Raw genomic sequence first — 5,621 nt, 5'->3', positions numbered from 1 at the left:
GAGAAAGTGAGGGGGAGAAAGTGAGGGGGAGAAAGTGAATGGGAGAAAGTGAGGGGGAGAAAGTGAGGGGGAGAAAGTGAATGGGAGAAAGTGAGGGGGAGAAAGTGAGGGGGGAAAGTGATTGGGAGACAGTGAGTGGGAGAAAGTGAATGGGAGAAAGTGAGGGGGAGAAAGTGAATGGGAGAAAGTGAGGGGGAGAAAGTGAATGGGAGAAAGTGAGGGGGAGAAAGTGAATGGGAGAAAGGGGAGGGGAGAAAGGTGAATGGGAGAAAGTGAAGGGGGGGAGGAAAGGTGAAGGGGAACAGGTGAAGGGGAGAGGGGACAGGTGAAGGGGAGGGAACAGGTGAAGGGAGGGGACAGGTGAAGGGAGGGGACAGGTGAAGGGGAGGGGAGACAGGTGAAGGGAGGGGGACAGGTGAAGGGGAGGGGACAGGTGAAGGTGAGGGGACAGGTGAAGGGGAGGGGGGACAGGTGAAGGGGAGGGGGGGCAGGTGACGGGGAGGGGGGACAGGGGAAGGGGAGGGGGGGCAGGTGAAGGGGAGGGGGGACAGGTGAAGGGGAGGGGGACAGGTGAAGGGGAGGGGGGACAGGTGAAGGGGAGGGGTAACAGGTGAAGGGGAGGGGGGACAGGTGAAGGGGAGGGGGGACAGGTGAAGGGGAGGAGGGACAGGTGAAGGGGAGGGGGGGCAGGTGACGGGGAGGGGGGACAGGTGAAGGGAACACAAAGGAACACAAAGGAAGAACAAACAACAGCAGACCTGCTGGTCCTTACGAGGTTGTTTGTGACAAGCTACACTAACTATCTAATCAAAGGTGGAAGATGAAGGACAGCAAAGGCGAAGGCTCCTCCCCACCCCCCATCCCTCCAGCCAAAGCTGGCAGGAAAGGAAAAAGCATCATGCAGCATGGAAAAACTGCATGGAATTTATGTAGGAAAGAGGAAAGAACTACCATTACTGCTACCACTAACCGGGCAATAAAAGCGGACAAGGATACCAGTATTCGAAAGAACTTAACGTTATTACGACAATGAGTACTATCTTAGTTGCTGGTTGGATTCAAAACACTTGTCTAATCTATTCTTGAAGGCCGTAACTGTTGTACTATCAACGACATCACAAGGTAGAGAGTTCCAAACATTAACAACTCGATTGAAGAAGAAGTGTTTAGCTTCGTGCGACGATAATCTTTTACCACTTATCTTCAAATTGTGATTTCTTCTTGTTCTATTTGATCGATCAATTGTAAAGTAATCTTCCGCATTAATATCACTGAATCCTTTGAACATTTTAAACACTTCTATTAGATCGCCTCGCATTCTTCGTTTTGATAGGCTGAATAAATTTACTTCTTTAAGCCTTTGTTCATATGACAAATTTCTCAACCTAAGAATCATCTTTGTTACTCTTCGTTGGACCCGTTCCAACTTTTCTATGTCTTTTCTGTAGTAGGGAGACCAAAACTGTACACAGTACTCTAGACGGGGTCGAACAAACGAATTATACAGTTTTAATATTACTTTTTCCGATTTATTATTAAAGACTCGTCCGATGAAGCCAACCAATTTGTTTGCAGTTTTAACTACCTCTGAACAATGCTGACCGGGCTTTAAATCGCTTGATATAGTGATTCCAAGATCCTTTTCTTTACTTACTGCAGAAAGTTGTTGGACATTCATTACGTACCGAACGCGATTGTTATTTTTTCCGATGTGCAACACTTTACATTTCTCAACGTTAAATTTCATTTGCCATTGATTGGCCCAACGTGCAAGTCGATCTATATCTGATTGTAAAGCTTCTTCGTCGAGTATCGCAGTTACTTTACTAGCAATTTTTGTGTCATCAGCAAATTTTGATACTTTGCAAATGAGCCCATCATCGATATCATTAACATAAATTAAGAAGAGCATGGGGCCAAGCACTGATCCTTGAGGTACGCCGCTTTTGACATCGAGCCAGTTAGATGTAACACCGTTTAGAACTACTCTCTGTTTCCGCTCAGAGAGCCAGTCCGCAAGCCAACTGTGAATGTTACCCGAGATACCGTGCGCCAGTAGTTTGCTGAGCAATCGTTGGTGGGGACCTTATCAAATGCCTTTGAAAATCCAGATATATGATATCTACTGATCTGCTTTCATCGAACACCTCAAAAATATAGTGAAAAAAAAATCAAGTAAGTTAGTCAAACACGAACGTTTACTACGGAAGCCATGTTGCGAATTATTTATTATATTATTTTCTTCGAAGAATTTCACCATATTGTCGCGAATGATAGTCTCCATTAACTTACAAACAATAGATGTCAGGCTAATTGGTCGATAGTTTCCTGGATGAGACTTGTCCCCCTTTTTGAAAATTGGTATGACATTTGCAAGTTTCCAATCCGACGGCACTTTTCCAGCTGTTAAAGATTTATTGAATATGATGGAGAGCGGTTTACAAATTTGATGTTTGATTTCTTTTAAGACCCTAGGGGTAATTTTGTCTGGACCAGGAGCTTTGCTTACTTTAATCTTTTCAATTGTGCGTAAAATGTCACTTTCTACGATGAGCACGCCACTTAACATCTTTTCGGTCCTTCTAACCTCCGGCGGTTGAGGTGATAAACAATCTTCGTCGGTAAATACGGATGCGAAAAAGTTATTTAGGATTGTAGCCATTTCATTTTCATCGTTCGTGTGGTTACCATTTTCATTAGCAAGCGGTCCGATACCACAAGTGAGTGACTTTTTATTATTTACATAGCTAAAAAATTCTTTAGGATTAGATTTACTAGTTTCCGCTATATATTCTTCAAGATTTTTTTTGCTTCGTTTTATTAATTTCTTGGTTTCGCGGCGAATTCTGTCCAACTCTAGTTTGTCAGCCTCGCTCTGAGATGATATGTACCTACTGTATACGCGTTTTTTAAGAGATAGGCTATTATGAATTTCGTTATTCCACCATTTGGGTTTCTTCTTAGAAGCTGAACGTCTGTTACGATAGGGTACGCATATGCTTATGGCATTGTTCAATATTGTGGTGAAGGCCCCCCAAGATTTATCAATATCTGTTTCCGCCGTGATTTCAGTCCAGTCAGAATTATTTAGAATTGATCGGAGTCTTACGAAATTCGCTCTCTGATAATCAGGCACCTTTTCTTTACTAGGAGTTACTTTACTTTCTTTCATATTGATGCTGAATGTGATTGTTCGGTGATCGCTAGAACTAAAAACTGGACCAACATTTACTTCGTTAACGAGATCAGCTGTCGTTGAAAAGATAAGGTCAAGTATATTATTTTCCCGAGTCGGTTCTTGAACGTGTTGATGTAAATCACTTTCTAGTAAATTTGTGTACAGGTCGAGCCCTGTATGACAGTTCAACGGTTCACCCCATCTTTTCACTGGCAAGTTAAAGTCCCCAACAATTACTGCCTCGCAACTGCTACTTGTTTCTAATAATAATTCACTTAATGCGTGGTCGATATCAAGAGTCTGCCTTGGCGGTCTGTAGATAAGTCCAATTACTATTTTACGAGATTTATTTTTAATTTCAATGAAGACCGTGTCTACATTGGTTATAATATCTGTTTTCACGGATACTGGATGGAGAGAGTTGTGGATATAAAAGATAACGCCTCCACCCTGTCTGTTCTCTCTTTCATGACTAAAGATGGTATAACCCGGTAATCTATATTCCGCAATGAAATCTCTATTTGAAGTGTCTATCCAAGATTCTGTGACTCCGATGATGTGATAATGATTTGTAGCTGCGAGGACTTCTAAGTCTTCAAATTTGTTACGTAGGCTACGAGCGTTTACATAGCAAGCTTTAATGTGATTCGAGTCGGGAGTTTTGCGGGTTGAGTGCACCCTTACGGTGGAGCTGCTGGTGTTCTCGCCTCCGCGTTTTTTGGCTTTCGAAGAGCCACTTGGTCACAGAGCAGCCTCCCGAAACGGGCTGCTCCAACAGGGTTTAAGTGAATGCCATCAGGAAGGAACAAGTCTGAGTCGTAGTAAAAATTGTTCCACAAGTTAGCGAACTGGACGTTTTCTTGTGAGCAAAGGGACTGAAGTCTGTTGTTTGTGCTGAAGGCCTTACTGTAAAAGCTAGATTCGGCACCGACCCTCGGGAGGATTCCTGAAATTATGATGTTACCGGCATCCGTTTTACGTTTATACTGCTTGATCATGCGGCGATATTTCTCAAGCAGTTCCTCAGAACGGGTTGTCTTTACGTCATTCGTCCCCGCGTGAATGACAAAGAGGGTGTTTCGGTCGGCATTTCTCGTGACATCATCGCACGCTGCGGTGATGTCGTCCAGTCTGGCACCTGGATAGCAGTAACGTTTTCTGCGGCCGTTTGATGAACGACCACAGAACTCAACCAGCTGGCCACTCACCATGGAGTCCCCAACTAGGCGAGTCTCGAACTCATCCTCCATGGTGTCTGCCAGCACCTGGAACCTATTGAAGATAGTGGGGGTCAGTGAATCCTTGGTTGCCTGCTTCGGTTTGGCTCCATTCCTTACAGGTTGGAACCCGACATCCTGTGAATCAGGAAGAGAAGCGTTAAGTGGGGCAGGCTGGAAGTTGTCCTGTGAGGCAGGTTGGGAGTTAGCCTGTGAAGCAGGCTGGGGGTTAGCCTGTGAGGCAGGCTGGGGGTCAGCCTGTGAGGCAGGCTGGCGGTTGTTCTGTGAGGCAGGCCGGTGGTTAGCCTGGGAACAGGTGAAGGGGAGGGGGGACAGGTGACGGGGAGGGGGGACAGGTGAAGGGGAGGGGGGACAGGTGAAGGGGAGGGGGGACAGGTGAGGGGGTGGAGGTGAAGGGCTTAAGGGAACAGTTACTTTATGATAGAAATTAATTGGCGCGGTAGTCTTTTAATGACCTCGTTAATTATTTTTCTGTATATTTTTTGATCAATGGGTAGGAAAGATAAGTGGGTTTTAAACGGATAGATAGATAGAGATAGATAGATAGGTAGATAGATAGATAGATAGACAGACAGATATATAGATAGATAGGACTGTTGATTGAAGATAATGTTAGATATTTGTATAGATGTAAAAATAGATTCACCACCACCACAACCAACAACAACAACAGCAACATCTATTATTCCTTCCACATAAACATTATTTCTCTAAGCTGATGGGAATGTGTGTGTGTGTGTGTGTGTGTGTGTGTGTGTGTGTGTGTGTGTGTGTGTGTGTGTGTGTGTGTGTGTGTGTGTGTGTGTCTCAATGTGGATATCTTTCCTGATCCGGCTTTTATATTCTCTCTCGCTAATCTCCATCTCTTTCTCCTCTTCCTAGAATTTACCTCCCTCCTCCCTTCTTTCCCTTCCTCTGTCCCTTCTCTTATCTCCCCTCTTTCTTCGCTCTCCCTTCTTTCTCTCCTCTTCTCTTTTTATCTCCTTTCCTCCTTCCCATCCTTCCTCTCTCATTTCCTTCCTCCCTTTCTCCCTTTCACTCTCTTATCTCCCTTCTCCCTCTTCTCTCTACCTCTCTATATGCCTCCTTCTCTCTCTCTCTCTCTCTTTTTTTTTCTCCCTCCCTCCCTCTCTCCCTTCCTCGTACTTCATTTTCTTTTCCTTAGTTGTTCATATATTCAAATTTTCTAAGAATATTTTATTAAT

This window comes from Eriocheir sinensis, chromosome 19 (assembly GCF_024679095.1).
Source record: "Eriocheir sinensis breed Jianghai 21 chromosome 19, ASM2467909v1, whole genome shotgun sequence".
In the NCBI taxonomy this organism is placed as follows: domain Eukaryota; kingdom Metazoa; phylum Arthropoda; class Malacostraca; order Decapoda; family Varunidae; genus Eriocheir; species Eriocheir sinensis.
This window is presented reverse-complemented; position numbering follows the sequence as displayed.